This window comes from Protopterus annectens, chromosome 10.part0, assembly GCF_019279795.1.
Source record: "Protopterus annectens isolate FY-2018-M chromosome 10.part0, PAN1.0, whole genome shotgun sequence".
NCBI lineage: Eukaryota > Metazoa > Chordata > Ceratodontiformes > Protopteridae > Protopterus > Protopterus annectens.
In genome coordinates this window covers 745,340,888-745,364,492 of record NC_056744.1, presented here as the reverse complement: position 1 = coordinate 745,364,492, position 23,605 = coordinate 745,340,888, and the positions used below count along the sequence as shown (strand labels likewise).

Sequence of the window (23,605 nt, the reverse complement as noted above, 5' to 3'; positions counted from 1 at the left end):
GAGCATTTGTCCATTTTATGTGGTAATACGCATCCTGAAGATTTATTGAGCACATCCAATCATCTTTCTATAGAAACGGGAGGATAGACTGAACTGTGACCATCTGGAATTTTGTCTGTCTGACAAATTTGTTTAGGATGCTGAGGTCTAAAATTGGCCTCCAGTCCCCTGTCTTTTTTGACACTAACAAGAACCTTCGGTAAAATCTGGATTCTATCTGGTCTGTTCGGACTGTTTGGATGACTATTTTTAGAAGCAGCTTTTGTATTTCTTAAGCTGCTGCTTCCCGCTGACTGGGTGGAACATTGGGAATATGCCTTAGCGGCCTCGGGTAAAGATTGAAAGGGATGTGATAACCTCTGGTAATTATCGTTTGCACCCAATAATCTGTGGTTATGGATTGCCAGGCAAGGTGGTGCAGAGAAAACCGTCCCCCAACTGCTTCCAGAGGTAAGCAATCGGACCGCTCCTCAGGAGCGGTGATAGGGCTGTCCATAGAAAGAATGTCTGGATCCCCGATTACGCAGACCACCTCTGCCTCTGGAGGGGTGTCTTCCAGATGAGTTTCCCCCTCTGCCCCGGAGAGTAAACTCACCACGAATGTCACGGAAATGACCCTGGGATTTCTTGTACCACATCTTTCCACTCCTCTGATTCCTAGAGTAGGATCGTTGGGGATTGGAAAAATGCATACCCATGACAGACAGGGCCTTACCATCCTTTTCAGGGTTTTTTTTTTTGTTACCAACAATGGTAAATAAGAAGTACCCAATGGGTGAACAGAGAAACAGAGAAAAAGAAAGGGGGGGGGTACCAGCAATGGTATTAAAAAATTACCACAGAGGTATAGGAAGGCCTGTACCAGCAATGGTATGAAGAATACCAAAATCTTGGTAAAGAATCAAAAAAGAAGCACTCAAACAGGAAGCAAGCATAGCACACTCTAAATGACTACTAATGAAATAGAAATTTCACAAAAGTAGAGAAAAATTACTTCAAATGAAGTATAAATTTTTAAGTCACTGAGCTTGAGAGCTGGCCTGATGCGTCTTGATACTATATGCAGCAAAACAGATCTGGGGTGACAGAGAGAGGAGCACTATGGGTAAGCTTAGATCTCCCTGGGGTGAAGACGCGGCAGGCTGTCCCTGAGGTAGAAGGATGGTCGGATCTGCAACAGAAACAGAGGGAGTCAGGACGGATTCTGAAGACGAGATTGTCAAGGGCTTTGATGATATCAAGAGAACCCTCTCCACCATGTTGAAGGCAGAGGGGGAGTGGACCGTCCAAAGGGGGACTAAGTACAGGTCCACAACCCTCTGGATAACAGGGGAGTCAGAGCCAAACCTCCAGGTGCCGAGACTCCAAGTGGAAGGCTATGCTCCAAAAAGCTCAGAGCCGATACCATCCCCTCAGATCTGGCACAGAGGCTACGGCTCCAAGAGCCAGATGTAGCCAAACTCATCAGCTCCAACCTACTCAAGGTAATGGCCAGCATCGAGGTACAAGGTACATTGGTGCCGACCCCTCAATGTCGAGGGTCCTCAGTTCCAAGAGCTCCAAAACCAGGGATCAGATCAGAGAAGGAGTAACTGGTAGGAACAGGAGCTGCATGCCCCCTGCTCCAAAGGGAGAGCGGGCAGTCAAGACTCCCATTTGTATATGAGTGTGGATAAATCTCCGCATCATCCTGTCTACCTCCACTTCAGTACGGCTGTTAGTAGATCAGGACGAGGTGGCCACCGATACTGGCCTGGACAGGCGGTGGGGTGAAGCCAGAGCCAGTAAACAGGTCCGAAGCTCCTCCAGCTTCAAGGAGAAACAAGGGGAATGGAGACTGGGAGACTCAGGTCTTGGAGCCAAGTGGACCTTGGTCGGTGGACCAGCAGAGGACAAGCGATCAGGAGACTGCTTCATTGGCTTTTCCTTCTGTTTTTGCTTGTCTCTGTCCCAGGACCTCTCAGCGGGAGTTTGAGTCCCAGAGGCTGGGTGGAGACCAAACTAGAAGCCAGGGTTAACAAGGCCTGGGCCCCGGTAGTCGGAGGGGGAAGCAGCCCTTTCAGAATTAACTTGCTCCTCCTGTCCATCAATGCATGGGGACTGAAGCCCATGCAGATGGAACAGGAGGAATTTAAATGGGCAGCCACTAAGCACATAACGCACAGAGTGTTGCCATCTGTTGGGGAGAGCTTATGGCCACACTCCATCCACTTATGGAACCCTGGTTTGGGGGTCTCAGACATGCCTAACAACAACAGAGAGGCCCACCAGAGAACAGTCACACACACACATGCTCATGAAAGAAAGACAGAAGAAAGGGTTTTTTTAACCAACGCAAGAGGGGAGGTAGAAAGATAGAAATGAAAATTAAGTAAAAGAAGGAAGGAAAAAAACACAAAACTTAGTCACTTACCCAAATTGAAACTCGGGGCATTATGGGTAGAGTAGGAGCTTGCTGCTTGGATCAGATGCAGAAATGTGGCCGAGTTGGATCTGGTTGGATCTGAGTACCCACAGGTTGAAGAGCAAATGAAGACATCTTCAGATTAGTAGTTGGTACCTCCTCCCTAACCAAAATCTGAGGAACACCCCTAGCCCATTCAGTAGTAATCAGCTGCAGTTCCCCCTGAACATATGAAGTGAATGCTTGCAAAGTCACTAGGGACATGCGTGAAGCCAGATCCATACTTGCCTCAGAAGCGGTTTTGTCAGAGGAACCCAACCCATAAGCCTGGCAATCTTCTGGGCTTTCACTAGCCACAAAAAAGATATCCAGCAGAGGAGGCATAGCCAAAGAATCAGACCTAGCTTTCTTGGTCTTCTTCTTTGCAGATAGCTGACACTCACAGCAAAAAGTTCCTTCCTTAGCGTCTTTTGCCAAAAGCTTAAGACATTGATTTTCTAAATATATAGCCAAAGAGGAAATAACTATTCAGAGTCTTTGGAACAAAAGCCTGGAAAACAGAACAGGATGTATGGTTGTGGGAAGCACCTAGACAAAATAAACACTGCTTGTGACATCTTTATGGGGAATCTATCTCCCGCACTGACATACCCTTTCTGGATGACAAGAACCCCACAAGCAAAACGAAGGAAAAAAGATAAGAACAGAACTCCAAAGAGGCACTTATCTGAAAATGGTGAGCCAGCAAACGAAATAAACGTTCAGAGTGATGACTGAAGATGGCGTTTGGACTAGCGGCAAAGAAGTGCTGACAATGGAGAGGTGAAGAGATCACAGCAAGGCTGACTCCATCTGTGGAAGATCCCTTCCTCTAATCTATGAGTGAAGGACCATTCGTGAGGCATCAGGACAGTTCTTCTGAGCTTGTCTGCTAGAACGTTGGATTTTCTCGGTATGTGCATTGCTATTAGAAAGCAGTCCTCTCTTGTTTGACATCTACTTCTCAGAAGTCCAGGCCAACATGGAGGGACTCTGGCTGACCAAGTTCACAGACAACTACAAGCTGGGAGCCATTATTAACTCCCCAAGTGATGTAAACATCCTACAGAAAGGCCTCACTGAGACCAGTGACTGGTGTTGAAACCATGGCCTTAAGTTTAATGCCAAAAAATGCGTCGTCATCCCCTTTGGAAAAAAATCAGTTCCCACTAATTACCACATTGATGGGAGCCCACTGAACAATGAAGGTGTTATAAGAGATCTGGGGACACATGTTGACAGCAACCTCTCCTTCGACCACCATATTGCCACTGTGGTCAGAAAGTCCTTCTACGTAGCACATCTCATTACATAGGGTTTTGCATCCAGGAAGAAAGAGGTCATCATTTCTCTCTATTCTTCCCTCATTAGACCAGTCATAGAGTATAATGCCCCATTTGGCATATACCCCACTGGACACATGCAACAGCTGGAAAGGCCACAAAAGTACATCAAGAAGAGGATCTTAGGCCTTAAACACATGTCCTACATGGACAGACTCAAAAAACTCCAGCTATTCTCTGGCTCATATTGTCGACTAAGATCTCTGCTTAACTTACAAAGCCATGTCTGACCCACCTCTGTCAGAAATGCTACATCTAAAGAAATCCCAATCCCGCCGCACCACACGCTCCAGAGACCTCAACCTCATTACCACAATCAACAGAACATGATGGAGGGACAGGTTCATAACCCAGAGACTGCCCATGCTCTGGAATAGACTTCCCATACATGTCAGGCAGAGCACCTCACTGGCCCTCTTCAAGAGAAATCTTGATGAGTGGATGGAAAATAGAAAGTTCACCCCGGGGATCACTCCATGGCTCTACTTGATAGAGGCACTGGGAACTAACGTCGGGTGGCACTTCTATGGGCTAGGCTTGTAAAGGCTCCGGGGCCATTAGCCTAGTACACACCTATGAACCTAGGCAACATTACATTTATATAAATGACAATAAACCGTAGCGACACAATCTCAGTTACAAACATACATTACAAAATGTGCCAACACAACTGTAGCTGCAAACATTATACATCACTTTTAACATATCCAGTCATTGTTAGTGAACCATTACATAGCTCATTCAAATCCTGCCTTCTTTTAAAACTCGTTCCTCCTCTGCAATGTACTGATCTCAGTTCCCTTTTCTTTTTTTAATTTGCTCCTACCGGTTTTTAAAGATTCCAGTTCCAGTTGTTTTAACTCTGTTACTATCTTCACTACTTCTAGTAAAGTTGGTTTAGACTTTGATTTCCATTTTCTAGTAATTGCTTTTTTGGCACCCATCATAATTAGACTCAGCAAGGCCTTACTATCTCTAGGCAATTCCGAATTTGTATCATAGCTCAAAAAATAATTTCCCTAGTTACTCCAACTTGCTCACCCAGCATCTCTGACAGAGCAGTCTGCAGAGAATCTTTAAAGTCTACAAACTCATCACACTCCTGGAAAATAAGTTCCCAGTTACCTTTTTCTACCCCATCACACCTCCAACATTTGCTGTTTACCTGAGGAAAAATTCTTTGAAGTCTGCTTGAGGTATAAAAATACCTATGTAAGCACTTCCAGGCAAAGATCCCAAATCATCTAGATTTTGTTGCATATTTGGGAGATATACATATATCCCCCCCCAGTGAACTACTTATCTAATCTCTTCTCAGTCCTTCCTAACCTCCTCTGATTAATTCTTATAGTTATCGTGCAATATTTTGTATGCTCTACTAATTATTCCTTTCTTACTGTCACTTCTGTTCTAGAGTCTACTAAATCTCTATCAGTGTTGGTCTTTCGTTTAGGACCCCACCCCACATTTCTTTCTCTTTGCCTATACTCTAATATTAATCCTGGATATGGAAGGCAATCTTTAGCCTGCAGTCCGTATAACTTCTTGGCATCTTCCCATTCTATTACCTTTCCCTCTTTAGTTATTTGCTCCCAGTACCTTGGTTCCTTTGCCAGTTTTTTCCAATACATTCCCACCCCCTTTTGCCTATTGTCGGTATCCCTAATTGCAGTCATTCCTATCGGCAGAATTTCTTTTCTCCATTCCTGTGTTGGCTTAGTTCTTAGAAGACCTTCTGCTACTTTTTGAATATAACATTCTGTATGATTATTATTGTTCTCCTTAAAGGTCTGCATCCAAAATCCCAGTCTCTCCCTGTTACTTGAGCTCCCCCCATTTCATCATCATCTCTTTCCACCTTGAATTATAGTTTTCTGCTTGTGTTATGTATAGGAGCCTTAACTGTGTTGCTCTGAGATACCCCTTCAACTCAGGTAATCACAATCTGCCCAGTTTTATTGGAAGAATAAGCTCATCCCACTTACATCTTCCCCTCCCAGATAAAATCCTTCAGCTCTTTATTAATTACTATCCACAACTTTTCCTCTGTTTGATAAAGACATGCCTGGCCAGTGTATAAGACTAAAGGGACTAAAAGCATTTTAACTGCTTGTATCTTACTATCAATATCCATATAACAGACTTTCCATTTTCTCAGTTTTTGTATTATTTTTGTCTAGTCCCTTCCCACACATCCTTAGCAGCCACAGCAGTATCACTTTTAATCCATACTCCTAAATACTTCATTTTATCATGTCCCCAATTCATATGTGGGTACATAATTTACCGCTATTACTTTTGTTTTTGCTACATTAATTTGGTATTCCAAAAAGGTCTGAAACTGTCTCAATATGTTCCACAGCACTGTCATGTCCTTTTCTGGTTTTGTCAGGTATAAAATAATGTCATCTGCAAATAGAGCCAGCTTTTCTTGATTACCATACCAATTATATACTTGAATTTCTGAATCCTTTATTCTCTTTGCCAGTGGTTCTAATTAAAATGCAAATAACAAAGGGGAGAGAGGACACCCCTGCCTGGTTCCTCTGCTCAAGCAGAGATTATCAGAGAGGACCGCACCCACTTTAATTTTCGCCTCCAAACCTTCATATATCCTCCTAATCAACCTTATAATTTTATCAGGGAATGCAAATGCTTCCATTGGTCTGCTCAAAAAATCCCAGCTTACTCTGTCAATTTCTTTGGATCCAAACCAACCAGCAACAGTGGTATTTTCTTACTTACTGCTTCCCTCTGGATCATCACAGTTCTGTTTATGTTGTCAAATGTTTGCCTCCTCTCCACAAAACCACAATGATCCATATCTATCAATTTTGGCATCACTTTTGCCATTCTTTTAGCCATTATAGGCATGAACACTTTGCAATCATGATTTAGTATTGAAATGGGCCTGAATGAAGCTGGATCTGATGGATCTTTACACTCTTTAGATAGTACAGCTGCTACCGTTTTCTTCCAGGATGCTGGTGCTTCTCCTGTTAAAATACTGTAAAAACCTTCCAGATCTTCATCAGTTTTTTTCCTTCCTAGCTTCCAAATTTCCACAGGAATACCATCTAATCCTGGGTACATTCCTGTAGATTGGTTATATATCACATTTTTATCTCATCCTACCCTGTTAGTAATTGAGCCTCCTCTCCCTCTAACCTTGACATATTTAATTCTTCCATAAACACTTCCATTTATACCTTTTCTTGATTTCCATATTTCTCTACTTTATACAGACTTTCATAGAACTTCCAAAATATTTCTAATACTTCCACAGGATCTCTAGTTATCTTCCTTGGAATAGGCTCCCTACGCTTGGTGACATTCTGAGTCATTGTGCTAAAAGTTTTTGTGCTCTGGAATTATCATCAAAAAACAGTTGCTTAACAGCAATCTTTCTGAACACATGCATGTTATCAAGGTAGTCCCTTATTTTCTGCTTATCATTCTGTAGTTGCTCCTCTTCTTGTTCTGTGAGATTCCCCCTATTTTGCACTACTTTAATATGTCAGTCCTTCTAAATAATTCTTGTTACTTCTTAACCATATCTCCCTTTCTTGTATTTCCACCTTATTTTTAAATTACAATTTAATTTTATACCACTCCCTAGCTATATTTTCAGAAGAAGTTTTTATCTTCTCTAATAGCACCCGAGTAATTTCCACTACCCATTCCTTAAATTCCTCTCTTTTCAACAGATATGTGGGAAGGCACCAGTGTCTAATTTTTATTCCATTACTCTGTGTTGTTCTTTAAGTTATTATTGGCATATGATCTGAAATAGTTATTGGGTGCATATCAAAATATTCAATTAAATGCACATGTTCCTGTGAAATGTAAATTCTGTCTAGCCTAGCCCAGTTTTTGCATCTTGGGGAATAATATGTAAATTCGCTCCAAATTCCAAGTACTAAAATCACATCTTCCGTGCCAAATATTTTTATAAATTTCTTTAACAATCTACCCTCCTTTGTTATATGTCCCTTTCTGAGCCCCCCCCCCCGACATATCTTCACTGTTGCAAATCAAATTCCAGTCCCTACATATAAATAATATTCCTTGCTGAAAGCTGATTATTTCTCCCAGAATTTTATTTAGCTCTATTATAGCAGTTTTTGGTGGAATATAAATACATGCCAGTGTAATCCTCCTCCCTTTTCAGTAGCCCCTTAGTATTACAAATCTACCATTATTGTCTTTTTTCTTCTTCTATTACTATTGGAGCGCCTCCTACAACTAATATAAATACTCCTCTCTTCCTTTGCCCCATGTATTCTGCTGAATAACCATCCTAAAAACCTTTATCAAATTCACAGGTTCAGTTCTTTCTAAGTGTATTTTTTGTAGCATAGCTATTTGCACTCTACATTTTTAATATAGTTCACTACTCTTTCTTTTTTGGATTTATCTGTGAGACTATTAATGTCTAAAGACATTATAGAAAGAATCATATTCTTGAGGAATTAATATTATCACCTTTTATGTTTAACACCTTTTGCGTGCATGCACTGTTTGGCAGGTTAATCCTTTATACAACTGTTTCTTGTCAACTCTATTTCAGCCTATGTCACATCTTACAGAACTTTTTGTTTTGTTAAAAACTCTCAAATAAACAGAGAGAGACACACACACACACACACACACACACACACACACACACACACACACACACACACACACACACACACACACACACACACACACACTAACCCCTAAAACTTACTAACTTAATAATAACACACAAAAATATGTACATCTTCAAACATTGCAGTTTAACTCCCTTAATAGGAACATACAAATGGACAACCACACACAGACTTGAGCTAAACAGAAAGAAAGCATATCCATAATAAGATGCATGGTAGAGCCTGTGATTCTATTAAGTGCTGTCTGGTTTTGCCTTATTTTTATAGCTCTCCCAGTTGAGAAAACACTTTAATGCTTTCAGAACACATTTCCCCAAGCCATTTCTCTTTATCAGATTTTCTGCTAGTGACATGAGAACCAGATATAGGACTGTTTACTAGAAAAAAAGACCTTAAAATATTCAATATTCTTTTTCATTTACTTGCTTTCTGTCAAAACTTGCTACTATACAAGGCTAAAGGCCTTAACACAACCATTCCCCTATGGAAAAATGAGGAAAACACACTAATTTTTCTTTTGTCATGCTCTTTTAACCAGCTCCCCCTTTTTTGTTTTATTTTACGTTACAGTGCCTACATTTCTTAAAACTAAACAAGGAGAAAGAGAGAAGAAGGATGAAAGAAACAAAAAGAATAAACAGAAACACCTATTTACATTAGTATCTTCATTACACTAAAAATAACTGAAAAAACTCCCCTTTAACAAACAGAGAAAATCATGCACCACTTATGTAATGCTGTTAAGAAAAAAATAGTTTTACTTGGCTCTCTCTCCCCTCTTACCCTCTCCTGAGTATTTTTCCAAACATTAATTACATGACGTAAGGCATATGCTTTAGAGTCCCCTACAAGTTTAACAAAGTCCAAACAAGTCCAATATTTCCAGATGTTCTTGGTCTGTTCTGTTTCACAAATTTAATTATTGCTTTGTAACCCCACATTTGTCAATTTCCAGGTTACTGATTTTAGTCTTCAGATGTTAATGACATGAAGTAGGGCATATGCTTTAGAGTCAGTCCCCTACAAGTTTAACAATATCCAATATTTCCAAACATCTGTTCATTTTGATGTGATAGTATGCATTCTGAAGGTCTATGGAGTATATCCAGTCATCCTTCCAAAGAAGAGGGAGAATGGACTGTACCATGACCATCCAGAACTTGAAGTTCTTTACAAATTAATTTAGTTGACTGAGATCTAGAACTGGTCTCATGTCTCCTGTTTTCTTTGGCACTAAAAAGAACCCTGTGTAAACTCCAGATCCTGTTTGATCTGGTGGGTCCTCTTGGATGACTTTTTGTCCAGCAGCTTTTGAATTTCTAGAGCTGCTAACTCCCTCTGATTCGGTGGTACATTGGGGAGATGTTTTTGTTGGGCTGCCAGTGTTTATAAAAAGGGAATGAAATAACCTCTGGATATGATCCTTTGCATCCAAGAATCTTTTGTGATGGCTGTCCAGATGTCTGGGTTCAAAGACAACTGCCCCCAACTGCCTCCAGAGAAGAACAGTCAGGTAACCTCTCAAGAGTGCTGAAAGAGCCTATCCAAAAATGAATCTCAGAACCCTTGGTTTTGTGGAATCCCTCTGCCTCAGGGATGGCGGCTTCCATTATTACTTCCAGCTTTGCCTCTGGGAGAAATTTCCCCTAGTGAATCTTGAAAAGGACCTTGGGATTTATGGAACCACATATTTTTCCTACTGTGTTGATTACTGGAGAAAGATCTTTGCAGGGTAGAAAAATGGATTCCCATGGCAGATAAGGTTGTTCCATCCTGTTCACTCTGGGAACGTACATCTTTAACAGTGGGCCCAAACAAGAAAGATCCATCAAAGGAAGTATTGATGAAAGAAGTCTTGAAGGGTTCCATGAAATCACAGAAACACATGCAAGCATGTCTCCTGATGGCTATGCCTGAACCCGCAGCCTGTGAGGAATCCTCAGCTGCATGAGAGAATAACCTCATGGATGCACTGGAGATGGACTGTAAGGTCACTAGCTACATAGAAAAAAACTTTTGTCCTTCTGCTGACATGGACTCAGGGGTAGAATTACGGAGTTCCTTAATTAAGACACTCTGTAATCTAGTAAAGTGTGCCAAATAATTAAATGACCATAAAGCAAACGTTGCTGATGTATAGACATGCTTTCCAAACTTGCTCAAAGCCCTAGACTTTCTGTTAGGGGGATGGAAAAAGGAGTTCTGCTCAGTTAGCTCCTTTATGGTAGCTGCCACAACAACCACGGCATCTACTGGAATTCCCTTACTCCAAAAGGATCTGTCCTTGGGTGAAGCTAGGATCTTGTCTGGGTGACAGGGAATAAATTCTGTGGTATCTGGCTCTTTCCAAGCCCAGCAGGAGACAAGTTCTATTAAATCATCTGCCTAGGGGGAACCCAGGACGTAGATGTGTCAGACTCAAAAGCTTCAAGGAACACCAATTCTTCCTGGGAATGGGGATTCAGAGGACCAACTACCTTTTGGTGAAGGATCTCTAGAATGTCTCTCAAGGAGAAGTCTTCAGGTGGTGGTGGCCTTGGGGATCCATCCCCTTCATCAGAATTGGTGTATTCAGTAAGAGATTCCTGAGGGGGGGAATCTAAGTGTCTCCTTTTACATAGCCTTTTTTGGGGAATCTCCTCAGTGGGATGGTCTGGAGAGGTATTGGATGAGAAGAGAAGCTTCTGGACTGGAACTGCCTGTATGTTCATATGGGCCATCTGTCCCTGTGGTATAACTGGATAAGGCTCAGAAACTGGATCCGAAAGGGGATAGGATCCGAAGAAGTAAGACTTGAGAGTGTTCTCTGATAAGAAAATAACCTTTTTGTCTCCTTGGAAGCAGAGGGAATAGGAGATGTCGAGGCCAACCTCACCAGAGCAGAAACTCCTGGTGCTGCCAGGCACCGACTCTGCACAGATCTCTGATCTGAGGGAGAAGTCTGACATGAGCTGCCAGCACTGAGGCTCTGAGGGGAAGTGGCAGCTCTGAGAGTCTCAGAGTTGAAGATATCCCCCTGGATTCACTGCCAATGCTTCGGCTCCCAGACTCATCCTGCTGAAGGGGAAGAGGTGCTGAGCAAGTCAGGGATATGGTTGGAGGCAAAGATGAAACTATCGGGCAAATCATCTCTCAAGGCTATCAGATCTGACAGCTCCAAAATCACTGGCTGGGTCAGAGAAGGAGAGATGATGGGATATGAAACTGGTTGAAGTCTCATGGATCCAATGGGAGCTGGAGCCAGTAAAACCTGTCTGAATCTGAGACTTGAGAAATTTCCTCATTATCCTATCCACATCAGCTTTGGACAGACTATGGGAGGACCTGATGGATGAAGAAGTAGAAGGAGGGAGAGAAAACCTCATGCAAAAATGGTAATTGGAGCTGTAGAGAAATCAGCTCTGAAGAGAACCAAGGGCTCCAGGGTTGATATGACTTAACAGTAGAAGGAGTCAGATCCAAGGAAGTCTGATCCGAGTGTTTAACAAGATTGGCCGATGGCTCTGATATCAGAGCAGATTTTGGAGACCAAGGACGACAGCGTTACCTATGCTTACTTAGTTTTTTTTTTTTTTAAACAGCTTTATTAATACTGAAATAGATGAATAATCATTCTCAAGTTATGTACAGTTTTCTGTGTAAATAACAAAACATCAATGAAAGAAACAAACACATCTAAACTATACACAAAGAGATACTCCACAAGTACAAATTAATAAAGTAGTAATACATATACTTACTTAGCTCTGAAGACAACTTCATTTTTGAGGGGGTTTGAGGCCGCGATACCAAAAGAGAGGAAGAAGGACTTTAAGAACTAGTTTATTTCTTCTGTCGCTAATGACCCTGATATTAAACCCCGCACAAATCTTACAGGGGGAATCCAGGTAAGTACGGCCTAAACAATAAATGCACTCCATGTGGGTATCAGAACTGGGTGATCTTATGCCAACAGGAAGAGCATTTCTTAAATTTGGTTGGCTTCTCTGCCACAGTGAAGAAGAGGAGAAGGCCAATAATAGAATGAAAAAATTTTTTTTTGTTTTTTGGGTTTTTTTTTTTGGATAGGGAAGCAAAAGAAAAGAGTTACCAACAATGGTAACTATAACTAATAAAAAAACAAACACCAATTTCATGAAAAAAACTGTAAAACACTTGTAAAACAAAACATGAATAAAAGACCAAAAATGACTGTCCACACTAATTCTTCAGATGAGCGCTGATGAAGTTCGTTTATATTAAAATGGAAGAAAGCGCTCAACTGAAGAATTAGTGTGGACAGCCATTTTTGGTCTTTTATTCGCGTTTTGTTTTACAAATGGTAACTATAACACTACTCTAATAAAAGAAGTATTAGAGAAAGAGAGAAATTACCAATGGTAATGGAGAGTTACATGAGAAAAGCAGAAACACTAGCTAGGTAACAAAACAGTTAAATGAAGAAAGAAAAATGGTAAGGGTGAAGGGAAGAATACAGATGACCAGCAAGGAATAACTAGAAAAGAAAAATCTATTCTTTACTTACAATATTACCAGAAAAAAATAAAAAATATCCTATAACTCAAGAGGGCACGATCCTTATCCAAACCGTTTGAATGGCAAACAAGATCTGAGGTAAAGTAGTAGCAAGGGTCATTATGGGTAAAAGAGGAGCTTGAGAGTCTGATCCAGAGTCTGGAAGAAAAGCAGCCAAGTCAGATCCGTTACCCATCCGTTGAGGAATGAATGAAAATTACAACATTAGATACAATGTTTTTTAATTACTACAGCATACTCTACATTGAAAAAAGAAACATTTTTTTTTTATAACAGTGACTTTCCTACTTGGTCTGCCTGAGACCTCCCAACATAATAATAATGAATGCAAGCTTTGCATGAGTATCAATTTCTAACTGACTACAAAGAAGAATTATGTCTCCTGAGTGAATATTAACTTTTATTCTGGTAGGAACCCAGGCTGTATTACATGAGAATTCTGATAAAACAGGGGTTCCACACACAAGTTCAAGGAGAATTTGCACGAGCTTCAGTAACTCTCAAGAAAAAATGGCTAACAGCATAATGCTGAATAGTATTCTCCACAGAAAATCATTGCTGTTGTAATTTATAAGTGTGCACCAGCAATGATTCCCTTTTTAGGGAGATTTCTTCTTCTATGAGTTGGTATATATAAGTTTAGGGAGTGTGGGTGCCACACAACAAGAAAATGGCAGTGTTTTGCCCTTTCGGTTTTCAGCATTTTTTGTTGGTTGAATGAAACTTTGACTTTCAGAAAGTCAGTGTTTCATACCAGAACCTAAAACAGAAACTGTTAAATCCTCCCGACCATATAGGGATTTGTTCTGGTCAAAGGAATCCTCATAGCAATAAAAGGATTTGTTTTGGGGGACCTTATGTTGATCTGTTATCTGTTCTAGAAAAGAGTCCTTGTGGAAGTACATTGAGTTAAAGAAAGAGCAGCTGCATTTCTGTATGTGACCTTTGCCTATGAGGCAAAAACTTTTGTTGAACTGAAGCTGCTAAGCTCTGCACAAAAACAGACACATTACTGGAGATCTTGGTGAAATCTACTACAGCTCTTCAGAAAGGTTTCTTAGAAAAAAGCATAGCTACTGACCAATATGTCTGCTCAGTCTCCAATCACAAACTGAACATCTGTTCATCCTGCAACAGATTTCCATAATAGTAAACCACTTTCCAACCTTCTAGGAATCTCAAATGGTAGTAGCCTTTTGAAGACACTAGGAAAGGAAAATTATATGAAGGCCTATCTGGTGGCATTCAGAAGGCAAGACGTTAAGAGAGAAATTACTTCAATTCGAGTGGGCCAAAATTCTTTCATCCTATTTAACCATGGACACACTAAATGTGTACATGAACTGGGAAAACTGACACATACTAAAATGAAAACATTTCACAAGGGGTGGAGTTTCACCTGAAGCATATAGTCTGTTAAGCTTCACAACTGGATATTGAGTATGGACAGACCAGTAAGGCCACAAAGAGCTGACTATAAAACTGTGTCTCAAACCTCATTCTAGAAATCTTGGCTGTAGATAAGTTTAAAACAGCATGCAATAGTAACTTAAGAAAGCGGGCATTCCATAGTGATTCTATGTCTTCTGAACAGCTCTGTTTTTTTTTTTTAATCATCTTCTGTTAACTGAAACTGCAAACTTTAACAATGACCTGGTATGCCAAGGATTAGCAATAGGCCTTCACTTAAATTGGTCTATTTCAATACAAACATACAGAAATATTATGGTCTGAAACTGTTTGCATTACATGTCCTAAAAAAGGGCATACAGACAAGCATTGCACAGTTAGTGACAATAATAAACTGTTAATGCTAGCCAACAAACTATTCCTAAAAACACATCTAAAAACTGCAATGTTGCTGAGTTTTTAACTACTGTTAAATGTAGACACTGCTTTTGTCACCCTGTTGTTACTAAACTTGTCAAAAGAAGACTAGAGAAAAGTGTACACATTGGTGCATTCAGGGAGAATGACCACATTAGTTTGAATATATTTGTAAGGCTAGAACAACTAGTAAAACAGAAACAGAGGTAATACGTGCACATGGGAAAAAAGGGAGTACTCTATAACACAGGTAGAAATACAAAACCTTCTAGTTACACCTAGTAGCTACCAACTTAGCACATGCTGTGACAACTGTACAGGACTTTCCTGACTCAAAGAGCTATATTAGATCTGGGGAAAAGTTTGGCTAGATATAGTATTAGAAATATACTGCCCCTATAAGAAAATAGTAATAGGTCTATAAGACACAAAAGGGAGTTTAGATTTGGCTCTAGGTGGAAGGATTATACAGGTTTTATACTGTGTCTTATCAAAATACTCAAATGGTTAAAATAATAAAAGAGGTCTCTATAAAAACTGGCAGATAACAGCCCAAACTTAATAGTATACTAATGAAACTAGATGTAGATACCAGAGAAGAAACATATCAATCCTATAGTGAATTAAAAAAGGAAAAAAGATCCTGAACAGAGTCTTAACCGCTTCCCTGCTGTGACAAAGCAGAAAGCAGTCAGAAGCAGAAGCAGGACTGTAAGGGTAAATACAATAAAATAAAATAAAATACTGAAAAGGAGAAAGAAAAACAATCACTTGCCCTGGAAATAAAATTATTTTAATGAGTTGCCTTATTCATAACTAGATGAAGGGGAGAATGCTGTAGTTTTACTCACAGGAGAAGAGACCATATTCTCCACTTCATGTCATAAAATTGATAAAAAAAATAATGCTGATTTGACTTACCTCTAGATAAGCCAAGTCAATTTCAAGAAGGTTCCGTGGGGATCATGATACGTTAAACAGACATAGAGAAAATCTAGAAACAGTAGATGAGAGATCACAGAAAAGGAACAGTCCCACATCATACCCATACTTTGAACTAAAAAGTGACCTATTCTAGAGGGTAACCAAGGCAAAGAGCAGATACTAAAACAGTTATTAGTTCCAAGTCTGTTTAGAACACTTGTACTGAAGTCAGTACATAGCCACATTTCTGGATGGTCATTTAAGAATCCTGAAAAAAGTTAGGACTATAGCTAGATTGTTCTATCTGGTATTAGAAAAGGGTCAGTATTATAACAGCGAAAGCTGTATAACTGACCCCCCAAAAAAACAAAAACACAAAATTTTGAACAAACAGAACAGTGATCCCCCCCTGATGTGGGGGACTGTGCCCCCTGCCCCACCCTCTACTTAAATATACCAACTATGAGATCGCACCACAGTGGAGGAAATGGCAAAGTCCTGAAAACGGCCCAGTGATTTTTTCCCCAGGGAAAAAAATCGCTGTTCGTCTCTTCAGGATTTTGCTGTTTCGACATTTAGTTGTCGATTAAACAGCATATGCTATATTAAGCGTTTGCTTACTTAATAGGGAACCTTAGGAAGGATATAAAGAATTTTTTGTGCAATATGCCCAGGATGTTAAGAACAGTACCCAGTCCAAGGCTTACAAACTCTAACACCCTCACCCATTGTGAGCATCCCATTTAAATGAATAGCAAAAAATGATTAAGGGCCATCTGCATATCCTGGTAATTACTGATTATGCAACACAATTTCTTTGGAAAGTACTCCTACAAAGAGTTACTGTAAAGTCCATAGCAAAACAACTAGTACAATTTTTCTAGGGTAGGAATTCACAAGGAAGTTTTTACTAACAAAAGAATCCATTTCATGTTCAACGTAATGCATTAACTTTGTCAATTTTTATCTATGTACCACACTCGACACGCTTTAGAGAAGCTTTAAAGTCTGCATTACAAAAGGCTGCAGATATAAACAGGAGAAACTGAGACCAACTGCTGCCATATTTTCTCTTTGGTGTAAAGAAAGTGCCCCAAGCTTCAGATGGATTCTTACCATTTGAACTCCTGTATGGAAGGCATTTCAGAGGCTTCCTAGATAAGGAACACTGAAGGAGGAAAACAGCCCCTTGAAGGCATGACAGAGCATTTATAAACCCACAGAACATGTCTAAAATGCCTGCAATGGCAAAACATATGAAAACAGTACAAGTGACACAACACAGACTGTATGACAGAAATGTTTATTTCAGGGAATGCAGACCAGAAGATAAAGTTGTTGTGTCAATGCCCACTGCTGAAAACAAGTTTCCTGCGAAGTGGTGATCATCTTATGAAACTGTAAAGAAAGTAGATGCAATAAATTATAAGGTGAGACAACCTGGAAAAAAATAACCACAGCAGTTATACCACATAAATGTTCAAATCTTTGGAGAGGAGCTACAATTTCTGTAGTATGTCTACATAAGAAATTAAGGTTCTCACAGCATGTTCTTAACTTAGATTATGAGACACATCACCCATGTTTCAGAAACAATCAGTAAAATAATTTGTATTCATCAATAAGGATGTAGTGTCAGAGTTGCATGGTAAAAACAAAAGTTATGTACTCACCATAATGATGTATCGGTCTCCATTTTCATTCTTATAGATAGGTTCATAGGTTCATAGATTAGTACTAGGCTAACTGCCCTTGCGAGCCATTTAAGCCTAGCTAATTATTCCCTGTGAGATTCAAACCCTGTACCATGTGTTTGTAAGGCAAACACCTTAACCATTAGGCCACCCTCCCAGCCCTTCTTCTTCAACTGATGGGTCTTGGATCAGACCTCAGATCCGACTCCACCTCTTTTACCAGATTCATGGAATCATCTCTCGAGCTTGTTCCTTTACCCATAATGTCCTATCTTCCTAGCATACTTCAGACCAAGTTTGCTGTCCCAAATAACATATGCATGAAGCCAAACTGATATAAAAAGGAGGATACAGGCATTGAAAAGGAAGCTGAAGCTCACACAAGGAACTATCAGGTTCACAAAGGAGCATCCCTTAGGTCTCACCAGAAAGAAAGGGAAGGGGCATGTGTACAGGAGACTGGAGGACCAAACATGGACTACAGCATCTCTCTGTGACTCCCCCCTGAGGGGGGATTAGAGCAAAGAACCTGCTGTACTTCTTGTTGAGGGTTAAGGCAAAGAGGTTGCAGCAAGGCAGACCCCATAGATGGAAGATTCTCTCCACCACCATTTGGTTGAGAGACCACTCATGGGGAATCAGAATAGACCTGCTGAGCTTGCAGCTAGAATGTTGGACTTCCCTGGAATATGCATTGCTAGAAGAAAGCAGTTGGAGGAGATCGCCCACTGCCACACTCTCATTACTTCTTAGCAAAGGTGTAGGACCTGGTTCCCCCCATTTGTTGATGCACCAGACCACCAACGTCTTTTATATAGCAATTGTTCCCAGACGGAGAGAGTTCCAAAAAGTCTGCAATGCTAAATGGACCGCTCATATCTCTAGGACGTTGACATGCAGATTGGTCTTTTCTGAGGACCACATGCCTTGATCAGTCCATCCCAAGAAATGTCTCTCCCCCACCCTAAGTGTGAGATGCCCATAATTACAGTGGTTATTGGGGGTGGAAGTGCAAAAGGACATCTCTGACAAACGGAATACGCCAAAGTAGAGAATCTTTGCAAACGTTAGAAAGTTTTATGGGATGGTTCAAAGGCTGTTGAAGAATCAACCACTGAACTTACCAGAGTCCACTGAAAAATCTGCATGTGGAAGTAAGCAGTTAGCAGCAGTGTAATCGCTGCTGCCAGTGACCCTAAGGCTTGAAGAATCAACTTTGCTGGGGGACTAGGATGTGAAAGAATCTAAATGACATAAAATTTTAAGATCTGTACTCTGTAGGAAAAAAAGGCCAACTGGGATTGTGTTCAGGTGAGCTCCTATAAGCTCTAAGACTTTAACTGGCTTTCACACATTCTCTTCCTAGAGACCTCACTCCTGAGAAGCCAGTCATCTACATAAGGAAACACTCTGAATCCGAGCAGTCTGAGATGAGCTGCTAGCATTGCCATACATTTGATGAATACTCTGGGGGCTGTGATGAGCCCAAAGAGCATGACTGTGAACTGATAATGACTGGCCCCCAGTTGAAAAAACAGATATCTCCGGGACTGTATGTTCATTTTGATGTGATAGTACTCATCCTGGAGATCTATGAAGCACATCCAATTGCCTTTCTGTGAAGAGGCAGAATAGTCTGAACTGTGACCACCCAGAACGTGGAGTTCTTCACAAACTGATTTAGATTGTTGAGATCCAAAATGGACCTTAGGTCCCGTTTTCTTTGGCACTAAAAAGGACCTTGAGTAAGTTCTAAATCCTCTCTTGTATGGTGGGACTTCCTGGATGACCCTTTTGTCTTGCAGTTTTTGAACTTCTAGAGCTGCTAACTCCCAATGATTGGGTGGGACATCAAGAAGATTTTTCCGTTTGAGTGTGGGAATTTGCCAAAAAGGAATAAAATATCCTCTGGATATAATTTTTTGCACTCAGATGTCTTTTGTGATGGATGCCCGGTCTTCCGGGTGCAAAGATAAGCACCCCCCCCCCAACTACCTCCGGAAAAGAGCAGTTGGGTAACCCTTCAGGAGCACTGAAAGGGTCTGTCTGAAAAAGAATCTCAAAACTCTTGGTTTTGTGGATCCCCTCTGCTGTGAGGATGGTGTCTTCGACTGGAATTTCACCCTCTACCTCTGGGAGAAATTTCTCCTCGTGCATCTTGAAAAGGTCCTTGTGAATTTGAAACCACATCTTACCACCACACTGATTCCTAGAAAAGGATCTTTGCTGGGTAGAAAAGTGAATTCTCATGGCAGAGAAGGCCTTTCCATCTTGCTCACTAAAGGAAAGTGTTTCTTTCAAACAAAGAAGATGTATCAAAGGAAGGACTGATGAAAGAAGATCTAAAGGGCTCTGCAAAGTCACACAAGCACATCCAAGCATGTCTCCTGATGACTATTGCCTAAACCCGCTGTCCATGAGGAACCTTCTGCTGCATACGAGATTAACCTCATGGATACATTACAAGAAAAATGTTTCTATTCCTCCGCCGACATAGACCCAGGACTAGACTTAGAGAGTTCCTTAATTAAATCTCTCTCTCTCTAAGCTGGTAGAATTTGCCAAATCCCTTGAAAGATGAATCACCTACGTAAATAACATTTGTTCTTGTTTACATACCCATCACTAACATTAGTTTACATATGTTTTAATTTATTTATTTATTTATTTTATTTTACATTTGTTAACCGGGATGGTCCAACTGGACACAGATCCATTTTCAGCGGAGGCCCAGGGAAAAAAGCTCCACAGTAAGTAAAATTTTACACGATATGTTAAAATACAGTATACAGAGAATTTTCAAACAATATGTTAAAATGCAGTATACAGCAGAAGACATGAGACCTATATATACAGGAAAAAATAGTTACACATGATTAATAACAAAATAAGTATGCAAATTCAATCAGCATTAGGAGAAGACCTAGACTGTAACATATATTACAGTAGGTATAACAGTAGGTATATTAGGAAGTGAGGTATACAAGTGGAATAATTTGTGGACTTATGTAATACATGGGCATAGCCACCTATCCTTTAAGTGTGTTCTAAGTGAGTTTTTAAAGTGAGAAGAGGTAGGGGCAGAAATTAGAGCAGGAGGGAGATTATTTCAGGTTCTAGCTATGGAGTGGCAGAACAGTGCTTTTCCTGCAGTAATGTTAGCCCTAGAGAGACAGAGGAGGGATCTGTCAGAAGATTGGAGAGGATGATTTGTATTATAGTGGGTGAGAAGTTGGCCTAGTTCAGGGTTTTTTTTTTTGGATGTGTTACCACATTGTAGACAACGACTAATTGGTGATAGGTTAATAGCTGGGGAAGTTCCAGCCACTGCATTTCCCTTACAGCTTGGCAATGGTGGGTTCTAAAAGTGGAGTTGTTTGCAAACTTGGCAATTTTATTATAACATGATTCGAGTCTGGCAAGGTCAAGTTTTCTAAGCTGGGTAAGAATTGGAGCAGCATACATTACGGTAGACAAGAAGTGAGTTTGGGCTAGGGCAATCCGTGGTTGTTTCGAAAGGGATTTCCTGTGCCTAAATAGTGTTCCAATTTTTTTATGGACTTTTTTGATAGTTTGTGAAATGTGGACGTTGAAGTTTAGACTTTTATCAATTTCAACACCTCGGAGTTTGGTATGGTCAGAGGGAGAGATAATAAAATTCCCATTTTGGTGGAGATAGTGAAAGATAGAGGGGTGGAAATGGTTTTGTTGGGGGTGAAAAGTAGTAATTTGGTTTTATTAAGGTTTAGGATAAGTTGGATCTGAGTGATCCAACTTTTCACAGAGCTAAAGGATTCCTGGTTGAGTTGTTGTAGGGTGGGAAGTCATGGAGCTGAACAGATAAAATTTGAATCGTCAGCGTATTGTATAAGTGAAGCAAGCTGTGTGGTGGTATGGAGATTATTGGTAAATATGAAGAGAAGAAGTAAGCCTAATATGGAGCCTTGTGGTACTCTTATGGTAGTTGGGAGTAAGAGGGATAGTACACTTTGCCATTGGACAAATTGTTGCCTATTTGACAGATAGCTTTTAAGCCAGGTGATAGCGGAAGGGGCAAAGGATAGGGATGTCAGGGTATCTAGCAGTAAGGAATGTGAAACCATGTCAAATCCTTTGGAGAGGTCTAGAAATATTGCAGATACAAAGTTATTATTTCTATGTTGGTTGATCAGATTGGTGAAAAAGAGCAGAGCGGTGGTTGTGCTATGGTATTGTTGGAAGCCATGCTGTGTAGGTGAGAGGAGATGGTGTGAATTTAGGAATTGTGTTACCTGCGAATGTATACATTTCTCTAGTATTTTAGATAAGGGGGACAGAATGGCAATGGGGTGATAATTTGAGTATTCATAAGAGTTTCTGCCTTTATGTAGTGGAATAATGTATGATACCTTCCACAGCTGTGGGACATATGCTTCTTGTATGGAGCGACTGATAAGAATAGAAATGGGGTAGGATAAGGATTCAGCAGCTATTTTCAGGAAGTTGGCTGGTAGGTTTCAATTTTGGGAGGTGTTTTTTAATTGCTGAGGTGGCAATGGGTGAGACCGTAAAGGATGGGATGTTGTCAGGGCATTTGGTTAGGTTATATGTAGAACTGTTTTTGGATAGCTGGGAGGATAATGTTAAGACGGATTCTGTAAAGTTGTGATTGAATTGAGAGGCAATGTCCTTGCTGTCATTCGTGGAGTTAGGAGTGGGAGTGGTAGTTTTGCCTGGTTTTAGGAGAGTTAACGGCATGCCAAAACTTTTGGGGATCTTTTGAATGTTTGTTTTGGAAACTGAGAAAGTAATTTTGTCTATCGAGTTTAGTTTGTCTCTTGGCCTGATTTCTAAGTTGTAGGTAACTTTGTTTGGCTATGCTAGTATTGTATTCTTCCAAATTTTCCAAGCTGTATCCCTTAACCTTAGAAGGGCTCTAGTTTCCCTAGTTAGCCATGATGCATAGTTTGCCTTGGCTCTTATTTTAAACTTTTGGATTTTACTTGGTTGGAGTCACCTTGTTCTCTGTTTTTTATTTTCAGAATGCGCCAAATAATTGAGTTACTGTAAGGCAAAGGTTACTGAGGCATAAACGTACTTTCCAAAACTGTCCATCACCCTAGACTCTCTATTAGGGGAATGAACAAAGGAGCTTTTATAGGCCAGCTCCTTCTTAGTGGTTGCCGCCACAACCATGGTATCTACATGAACTCCCTTATTCCAGAAAAGTCTGTCTTTGGGTGGAGCAAGACTCTTGTCTGGGTGACATGGAATTGGTTCTACGGTATCTGGCCCCATCCATGCCTGGCAGGACACAAGATCAATGAGATCATCCACCACAAGGAAAATCCAAGATGCAGATGGGCCAGACCCAAAGGCTTCTAGGAACACTGACTCCTCCTGGGAAAGGGAATCTGAAGACCATCCACCATTTTAGCTAAGGATCTCTAATCAAAGTTGGCATCTTCAGTTAAAGATTACTGAGGGGAATTAAAGTGCATTTTTTTGCACACTTTCCTCCAGGGGACCTCTTCATTGGGATGATCTGGAGAGGTATCGGAACAAATGAGAAGTTCCTGAGCACTAACTGCGTGGAAGCTCGAACGGGCCAGCTGTCCCTGTGGAATAGGAGTGAGGCTCAGCAGTCTGATCTGAAGGAGGAATGGTGGCAGGATCTGAAGAAGGGAGAGTCAAAAAAGGTCTCAGGTATGAGAAAACCCTCTCCACCATCTCAAAAGTAGAAGTACTGGGAGAAGCTGAAACTCCAGGTGCCAGTAAGCCCCGGACTTGCCTGGAGTTGGACCCAAGCTGTCCAGTACTGAGGCTCCAAGGAGAAGTGAAGCCTCCAAAACTCTCAGAGTCAATAAAATCCCACCCCCAAATCCGGCACCAATGCTTTGGCTCAAAGACTCATCCTGCTCAAGGGGGGGGGGTTGACGCTGAACAAGGATACCATCGGAGTCAAAGAAGAGGCTATGTATCTGACACGTCAACTCTCTGGGTCCTCAGATCCGAGGGATCCAAATTCAGTAGCAGGATCAGAGAAGGAGATACAATGGAATGGGAAACAGGCTGAAGGCTCATGGATCCGATGGGAGACGGAAGCAGTAACCCCCCCCCGCCAAACCTGGATCTGAGTTCTGAGGAATTATCTTATCATCCTATCCACATCTGCCTTGGATAGACTTCAGGAGAGTCTAATAG

The 23,605-nt window shown here is 40.8% G+C and overlaps 1 long non-coding RNA gene across 2 annotated transcripts in view; it reads right to left on the bottom strand.

The window, feature by feature from the left end:
- LOC122813313 overlaps positions 1-23,605 on the bottom strand; it is a 376,648-nt gene that overhangs the window by 38,838 nt on the left and 314,205 nt on the right. Inside the window, exon 3 of one of the 2 annotated variants that reach the window (XR_006366660.1) lies at positions 17,013-17,126. The exons of the other annotated variant lie outside the window; for it this stretch is intronic. This is a non-coding gene — a long non-coding RNA (uncharacterized LOC122813313). Of the gene's footprint in view, positions 1-17,012; positions 17,127-23,605 lie in introns of those variants that run through there. 2 annotated transcript variants of the gene reach the window in all.